Here is a 9,406-nt window from a genome sequence, read left to right on the forward strand (position 1 = left end):
AAGGAAGGAAGGAAGGAAGGAAGGAAGGAAGGAAGGAAGGAAGGAAGGAAGGGAGAGAGAGAGGGAGGGAGGGAGGGAGGGAGGGAGGGAGGGAGGGAGGAAATAATAAGGCATTATTTGATTTGCTGGCATTCAGCACAAATCATGTTGTTTTAAATGTATTTTCTGTTTTTTGCATACTGTAATGCCAACAAATATATTTCACAGTGATTTTATAATCAATCAGTATCTACAATTTGCTGGTAGAAGCCTCAGTGCTCATGACAAAAGCTGGTGGCAGCAGAGTACCAACAAGTACTTGAATGTGCAGTGGGACTTTGATTGCCAAATCTCCTCTAACAGATGAGCTTTTGTTCCTTCAGAGGTGCAAGTCATTTCTTAGTTATTGATTTCTAAGTAATACTTCCCTCCCTTTTCAAACATTGCAATATTTCCAACAATATTATAACCTAAACACCTATGTCAAATCTTCTTCTGCTTGAAATACCTGTGATGCTGGGTTCTTTTATTAAATGAATCTTGACAGGGATGGTGGTATATGAACTCTGAGGAAGAGGAATAGGAGTGAAAATCACATTCTGATGGCTGAAATGCTGTGTGTATGAAATGTTTCAGTAGGACAATGCTTCACAGCTTTCATTTATTCAGCTCCTTGCTTTTGCTTCAGAAGTTGTAGGTGGCTCCTTAAACAACTGCAGACAATCCAGCAAAGGTCATGAAGTATAATTTTTAAAACCCCAGTAGATGTTTGAACAAACCACAGAAACTAGAAACATGTTTTTTTCAAAACAATATTGAACTCTGACAATAATAAAATCCTTTAACTTGTTAAACCAATTTTCTTTAAGCAAATATACTATTTGCTAAAAAATGCTTAAGTTCCTCACTCTCTTACTATAAATTTCCCCAGTTGTATTAAGGGTTGTTTCATGTCTTCTTGGGGAAAAAAATAATGAATTCCTTCTTTTTATGATGATCCTGAACAATTTTAAATACCCATCATATGAACTGTCCACTTTTTTAATGAAATCTTCCTGTCTTTCTTTGTACACAACAATATTAAACATATTTGACATCATAGTACCTGTCTTTTATAACTAAATAGATTAATTAATATTTTTTTCTTACAATACCCCAGTAGGAATTATTAGGACAGTTCCACTAGCACAGAAAACATTGAGATAATTATCTTCAGTGCATATCAGTTAATACCAGTCTTTATTATATTTATGAGCTATGAAAAACATTTTAATAAGAGTCTGTTAAAATATTGGGTGTTTTTGTGTCACATTTAGCTTTTTGGCTACATAGTCTGCATTTTTAGATAATGTATCTTTTGAAATCAGTGCTTTAAAATTTCTATTATTTCATTTTGCTCCCTTGAATTTGGGTTCATTCCAGACTGAATTCTTTCTAATCAACAGAATAAATTCCATACATTATTATTTCATCATTAGATTGTATCATCATGTTAATTTTATCTTTATCCAAGTCTATACCTAAAATACTTATGTATGATTTCTGTGTTATAAAGTTTTAAAATCAATCTTGTTCACAACATCAATGCAAATATTTAGGACTATTCTGATTTAAATAATGCAAAATAAAAATGCAAATCTTAAACACATACAGAAAGACGGAGGGAAATGAGATCAGAGATGATTTAACAAATAAGGAAACACACTATGAGTTTCCTTGAATGACTATCACAACATACCACAGGCTGAATGGTTTAAACAACCCAAAACATACTAATCTCTGTTCTGGAGGCTAGAATTCTAATGTGAGCATTCTGGCAAGATAGAATTTCTCTGAGTCTTTTCTTTTTTGGTTCACAGATACTCAACTATATCGTGCTCTTTCATCTCCTCTCTGTTTACATGTCTTAGGGTCATTTTCTAGATTTTCTCTTGTTTTATTTCAAGATTTTTCATTCTACAGAATGATTATTAACACCAATAGGTCTGTCTCCAGCAGTGGAGCACATTGGTCATTGATGAAAGTAAACTCTGCAATTTGTGGGTGGAGATGGGAGGGGAGGGACTGGGAGAGAGTGAGGGAAAATATGACACTGTACAAAAAGAAATATACTTATTACTTGATGCATGTAAATGTAACCCATCCATATATCACCTCTATAATAACAATAACGTATTTTTTAAATATCTGTATCTCATCTACAACAAAATAGTTGTGTGTATTTGGTTTAACATGCAGAATTGTTATCCATAAAGGGAGAAGAACGTAGATAAAACATGAAATTAGTAATTCTGAGTTTGCTGAGGAATATGATATGCGTAAAGTATTTTCTATACTGATCACCACATAGTTACCACTCAATAAAATCTAACTGCAATTATTGTAACTGCTCAATTCCTGTGTGACATAGTTAGGGATCAAGTTCAAATATTTAATGGAATTGCTGGGTCATAGGGGAGCTCTATGTGGAATCATTTGAGGAACCTCCATAGTGCTTTCCAAAGTGGTTGAACAAGTTTATACTCCCACCAACAATGAAGTAAGGTTCCCTTCTATCCACATCCCCTCCAGCATTTGTTGTTATTAGAGTTCTTGATTCTAGCCATTCTAACTGGGGCTAGGTGGTATCTCAATGTTGTTTTGATTTGCATTTCTTTTATGGCTAGAGAGGTTGAGCATTTCATGTGTCTATTGTACATCCTTCTTTCCTCTTCAGAGAAGTTTCTCTTTAAGTCTTTAGCTCACTTATTTATTGGGCAGTTCTTTCTTTGAAGATTTGTTTGGGGGGATTTAATTTTTTAAGTTCCAGGTATATTTTACCCAAATGATCACAAACAAGACCTCACTAAAACTACCAGCACGACTATGTGCAGCATTATTTACTGTAGCTAAGATATGGAACCAACCCAGATGCCCCTCAGTAGATGAATGAATGAAGAAAATTTGGTATATATACACAATGGAATCCTATGCCTCCATCAGAAAGAATGGCATTGCCCCATTTGTTAGGAAATGGAAAAACTTGGAAAAAAATTATATTAAGTGAAGTAAGCCAGGCCCAAAGAAACACAGGTCCCATGGTTTCCCTTATTTGCAATAACTAGTATATGTCTGAGTCAAGCAGAAAAGGTCAAATAAGTTGATGTTAGGGGAATGAACCCCAAGATAAGTATTCAAATATTCATTTGTTTTTTTCCTTTCATGCAATTGTTTCTAACATATTTATAATATGGTTTCTATGTTGCTTTGTATGTCCCTCCCCCACGGTATAACCCATGCTTTCACTGTATTTGATGTTGGTATAATTTGTGGAGGGGAAGGGAAAAAACAAATCGTTTAACTAGGGATACAGGTGGACCCATTGCAACAATGAGATGTACAAGTCGTTATGTCGTAAAACGAACTTTACAACTGTGGTGGGGGGGGTGAGGGAAGGATCCGGTGGGGGGAGAGGGGAGTATGAGAAGGGATGGGAAGGGGAAACAAAGAGATGGCAACACTGCTTGATAAGAAATGTACTCGTTATCTTGCCCATGTAATTGTAACTCCTATGTATTCTCACAATAAAAAAAAATAATGGATTTTGTAGTTTTCAAATAACATCTCTTTCCCAAAGTGCACCTTTGTTAGTGTTAGCAGCCTCCACTAATATTTCTTCTTTGTTAAATTTGTACTCTGTAGTGATCATGTAAAAAGCTGAAGTTGAAAATGTAGCGAATGCATCTTGGTTGTAGTATTTTCAATAAAATGTAACATTTCAAGCCAGAGTATATTTAAACTTATAATAGATTTATTTACATTTACTGCAAATGAAACACATAGAAGAATACAAATTGACACAATCACAATCTAATACATTACAGATGATGTTGCAATATAACATTATTTCACTATTTGAAATGATTGTAATTTTTTAGTCTGATCATCCAAACAACTAATAATTTAAAAATCAGAATCATTATTCTACATATTAGAACATTCAATTATAATATTTGGCTTGAACTACTTAAACTCAGAAGGAGCTTTAGAGGGAGTTTCGCATTATACTTCGCATGACCCAATGAAAACATGTAATACAGCAATGATTTTGAGTCTATGAATGTTCTTTTCACTGTATTGATCCATATCTCAGTAACTGGGGAAAGATCTCTACCCCACCTGTGCAATGTGAAAATTGGGTTTACTTCACAACACATTACTATAGAGCTTATCCAAACCTTACGTCAGCAATATACTAATAACTCCATCATTCTGTTATTTATTTCCTAAGAATAAAATTTTACATCAGTTTGAAAACTAATTCCCATGGGAAAAAATGGTTACCATCACGTTGGATTTCTGGAAGTCTGAGATAATTCTACTGATTTTTAAATTGTAAAATTCCACAAATTGTCATCCCTAAAACTGGAGATTATTTTTTTTTATTGTGACAATACCATACAGAGGAGTTACAATTACTTGGGCAAGATAACGAGTACATTTCTTATCAAGCATTGTTGCCTCCTCTTTGTTTCCCCTTTCCATCCCTTCCCATTCTCCCTAACTCCCCCCACCCAATATTCTCCCCACCCCCCACCAAAGTTCGTTTTTCGACATAACGACTTGTACATCTCATTGTTGCAAACTGGAGACATTTTAAACCATAAAGTTATCAGATAGTTCTAGTAGTTTGCAGAATTGCGGCACAAAATTCAGAAATGTTTTTGCTCATCCTTAACTTAAAACTTTCAAATGGTAAGTTGTCATTTTACCTGGAATGACATTCTTTAAACATAAAATACTTCTCCAACAACTTATTTGTCCCTTGTTTCCTGTGATTTTCCCCACCTAACACCAAAATTGTGCCAACCTTTTGTACTTTATAATTCGGAAGACTTGAAATGAGTGTTTCTTCCCTATTGCCACAGTCTTAATATTCATTATTGTATGATAAAATTTTCCTTGACAACCTATGATCTAATAAAAATCCTATTCCCTTAGTAAAAATGATAATGTAGAGTTCTAATTTTTTTTTCTCTAGGAGTTCATCAGGTCTGGCCATCTCTAAATAACTCACTGGATCTGTCTATTGACAACTTTTAGCATCATAGAATATTTTTTCTTATGAATAGCATATACAGAGGAAAGAAGATTTTGGTGATTTATGCAGTAAAAATGCACCAGTATTGATGTGCAAAAACACCTCTGCGTCTGTGATGCTTCAGTGTAGACAAACTTCAGAGTATATCTTTCACTAAAAATTCTACACAAAGCCAATGTTGTGAAACAGAAGACAGTGCCTGTGCACTTGTATGGAAAAACAGATGAGTATGTCACCCAGTTAAAATGTCCAATAGGTAAAGTCCCAGGTGATGTTAATTGCCAAAGTTTCAGTATCACTGAAACAATATCACATCACCTCTGTATAAGGCTACCAGGAGACAAATCTAAGACATTTGAAGAAACCACGCAATAATCTGACTGTTCATATATTTGAAGTATCTGAAATTTATATCAAAATGAAAAGACAAAACCAGATAGCATGAATGCAAAATGTGTCACACTGTAGCTGTTTCATGAGGCATTCTCTTGAGTCTAAAGAAAAGCTGAAAGTTCTTGAGATAAAAAAAACTCCGGCCTACAGCCATTGTCTAGATTTTCAGATGAAATAAAAAAAATCAATTAAATTTAGATTTTTCTGTGGAAAATTTCTGAAAACTTCTGCCAATTCAGGTTTTATATTCTAGTCCTAAAGGATGACATAACTTCATTGTCTTGTCTTACTGGCAGGGGAGATACACATTCTCTGGATTAGAGTCCACTTCTTGCTGAACTATTTCCAATTATAGCTGATATTCTAACACTTGAGCCATTCTACCAGTTCCATCATTTTTCTGGTTAGTTGGAGATAAAGGTTTGTGGAATTTGTCTGCTTGAGCTGGCTTCAAACTTTTCAAATTTCAGATCTAGATCTCAAACTCCAGAGTAGCAAAGATAATAAGTATGAGCTACTAACATGTAGCTGAAGCCATTTATTAATCATAACCTGTAAAGATAGCTGTAATTTTTTACTATATAGATACAAACATATATATACATACAAACTCACATAGTACAATTTCTTTAATAAAAATTTAAAGTTTCAATCATAAATGTAACGATCATATTAAGTAAAATACACATTTTGCTTATACACAAAAGACAGAAATTTCACAAATACTATCAATTTTATCTCTAAAACATTAAAAAATGAAATTGTGGAATTAATGAGGCAGTTTTTCTCCTATCATGAAAAAGAATTGTACAGTAACCACTTCTATGTCTAGATATTCTACGACTCTTAACCATGCCTTGATAATTCTAAGAAAATGTCAAGTCTGCCATTTGGTTCTATTCCATCCCAGAGATACATTTTAATTCTTAGAAGATAAAATGAGCCAAGTGCCAGTGGCTCACGCCTGTCATCCTATCTACTCAGGAGGCTGAGATCTGAGGATCACGGTTCAAAGCCAGCCCAGGCAGGAACATCCGTGAGACTCTTATCTCCAATAAACCACTAGAAAACCAGAAGTGGTGGTGTGCCTCAATGGTAGAAGCCTTGCTTTGAGCTGAAGAGCACAGGGACAGCGTTCAGGCCCCATGACTGACCAAAAAAAAAAAGAAGAGAAAATTAAATCATATCTATTTGTGTAAGAAAAATTCATATACATAAATATGCATGTTTATAACATATTAACAATTTTGGTTCTCAAATGTCTATGAATATTTACCATATATATATTATATATATATTGTGTGTGTATATATATATATATATATATATATATATAGTTTGGCTTCAATGATAGATGTTTCTTCTGCTTTTTCTCTTCTATATTAACTTCATAAGATATCACAAGGACTCTATTTTGTATTAGCAATTGCATTTGCAAAATATTTATCAATTATTCCACTTTATGGGCAATATCTGTATTATTTTAAGTAGTTTTACAGTTTTCAAATCTTTTTGATTTTCCTATATTTATATCAGATTTATAAGAATATTAAGTTAGTGAATAATGGTTGGGAATACAGATATAGCAAGTAGCTTTAGGATCCTGGAACAATCCTATTGATATCCATACATTTTAGGCATCAAGATAAACTAGTGTTTATTGTAGTTTCTATAAAAATACTAATAGTCCTATCCAGCTTCATCTTGGGATTGTCGATCTCATGATTTTAGGAATGAATTCTCCTTCTCCTTGTGCTAATTTTCTCTAACCTGCCAAAATATTATTCATCGCCATGTATTTGTTTTAGTCTGGATCCTCTGTTGATGATTCATTGTTTTTTTAAATGCCGTGTTGGTTTATCACTAGGATAGAAAGGCAAAGCAACACATAGGTGACAATGGCTCTCAGTGAAAAGTCCAAAACTTTACAAAGATGTGATAGATTTTGTTTGGACCAAAGAACAAGCAGCAACATGTAATTGAAATTCAGGTATATATCACATGTCCTACAAACTGAGGAATGCCTGTACCCTGGATAAGAGTAGTCCTCAGAAGATTTCAGATACTATCTATGTGTCTGTCTGTCTGTCTGTCTGTCAGTCTATCTAGGAAGAATATCAAGGACATGTTTATTTTTAAGAAGCAGAGGTAAATGTTTCAAACTGTAAATGTTCTAAATTCTAAAACAGGAAGAAAGTTTCTAAAAATTAGAAATATCTAATAAAGGAAAGTGTTACATTTCAAGCAAGTCAAGACCCTAGAGTTGGAGATTTTCTAAGGAAATCTAGATAACCATCTTTTGCTCTAGTGTGTTAGGAATGAAGTAGGCCCTTCAACCAGCTGACCTTCCAGATCTCATCAAAGTATTAGATGCTATCTCACTTTGGAATAAATTGAATGGAACCTCCTTGCTCAGTGACAATGTCTTTGTATTACTGCAAGGCTGTAGAAAGGAGCTTTTTCTGAGAACATTTCATTTAATAATATTATGGCCAGTGATGCAATTTTACTATATCCTCAGCACAACTTTAATCAATTTAATGCAATCACATAATTCATTAAGGAAAAATACAAACACAGACAAAATTGCTAATGTTGCAAAGAATGTAATGAAAAGTTATACATTTTCAGATTTGGAAAATTCAATAGCTTATTTATATTTATACCAAGGCATTTCTGTAATATCCTAAATATATGATCCTATTTTTTTAAGTGTGTAGGAAAGTATCAGTTAGCAAGTTGGCCTGGCAGTATTTGGCACGCATATAACAAATAACATGTACATGCCTTTCTTAAAAATATTTCAATGATAATTTGATAAAAATGCACTCTGATAATGTGACTGTCTTAGTTATTATAGTCAAGGAAGTTCAGTGGTTCTGCCTATGAATGTGTGTGTGTGTGTACACGCATGTGCATGCATGCGTGTGTGTGCATGTGGTCCTAGGGTTGAACTCATGGTCCGAGTTATGTACCTGATCTTTTCTTGCTCAAGGAAAGTACTCTACCACTTGAGTCACAACTTAATTTCTGGATTTTTGTTAGTTCATTGGAGAGAAGAGCCTTATATACTTTGCTCTCTTGGCTGGCTGTAATCCACCAATCTCAGCCTTCTGAATATCTAGCATTACAGGGGTGAGCCACCAGCACCAGGCTAGTGCATATTAACACTTCATGTTGATGAAAGAAGTGAAAGAGGGTGTGAGAATGTGATTAAGGATTCAAAGTATAGCCTATTAAAACAATGTTGGAAGAGGTATAATAAGAAGGCTGGATGAGAATTTTGAAAGAAGTGACATTGAGCCAGGCACCTGTGACTCACGCTTGTAATCCTAGCTACTCAGGAAGGTGAGGTCTGAGCATTGTGGCTCAAAGCCAGCCCAGAAGGAAAGTCCATGAGACTTATCTCTAATAAAACCATGAGAAAGCCAGAAGTGGCGCTGTGGCCAAGCCGTAGAGCACTTGCCTTGAGCTGAAGAGCTGAGGATATCGTCCAAACCCAGAGTTCAAGCCCCACGACCAAAAAAAAAAAAAAAAAAGAGGTGTGACATTGATCAAGAGATATTCATAAATTGCTTGTTAAATGTAAACTCCCTTGTACAAATACTTAAAGATAATGGTAATAATAATAATACTTCAAATTATATCATAAAATACTATACACAGTGGTTACCTATTTGGGAAGTAAAATGTTAGGTTTAATACATGTATATATTGTATAATACACAATTCAACTTGCAACCTCTCTTACCTCATACATATATTGTTTTATTGTGAAATTTTTTTAGTCTTGCCTTTACCTTTTGGAACTATATTATTCTTACCTATTGTATCTCATACCATCTTACTCTTGTCTATTTAGAACCTAATTACCAGTGATGAAATCTACCCATTCCTCTGTCCTCCCTAGTTCTCCATCCTGGAGACTGTAGTAGCCACCATCATATGATCAAC

Source organism: Dipodomys ordii, unplaced genomic scaffold, assembly GCF_000151885.1.
Source record: "Dipodomys ordii isolate 6190 unplaced genomic scaffold, Dord_2.0 Scaffold1, whole genome shotgun sequence".
NCBI lineage: Eukaryota > Metazoa > Chordata > Mammalia > Rodentia > Heteromyidae > Dipodomys > Dipodomys ordii.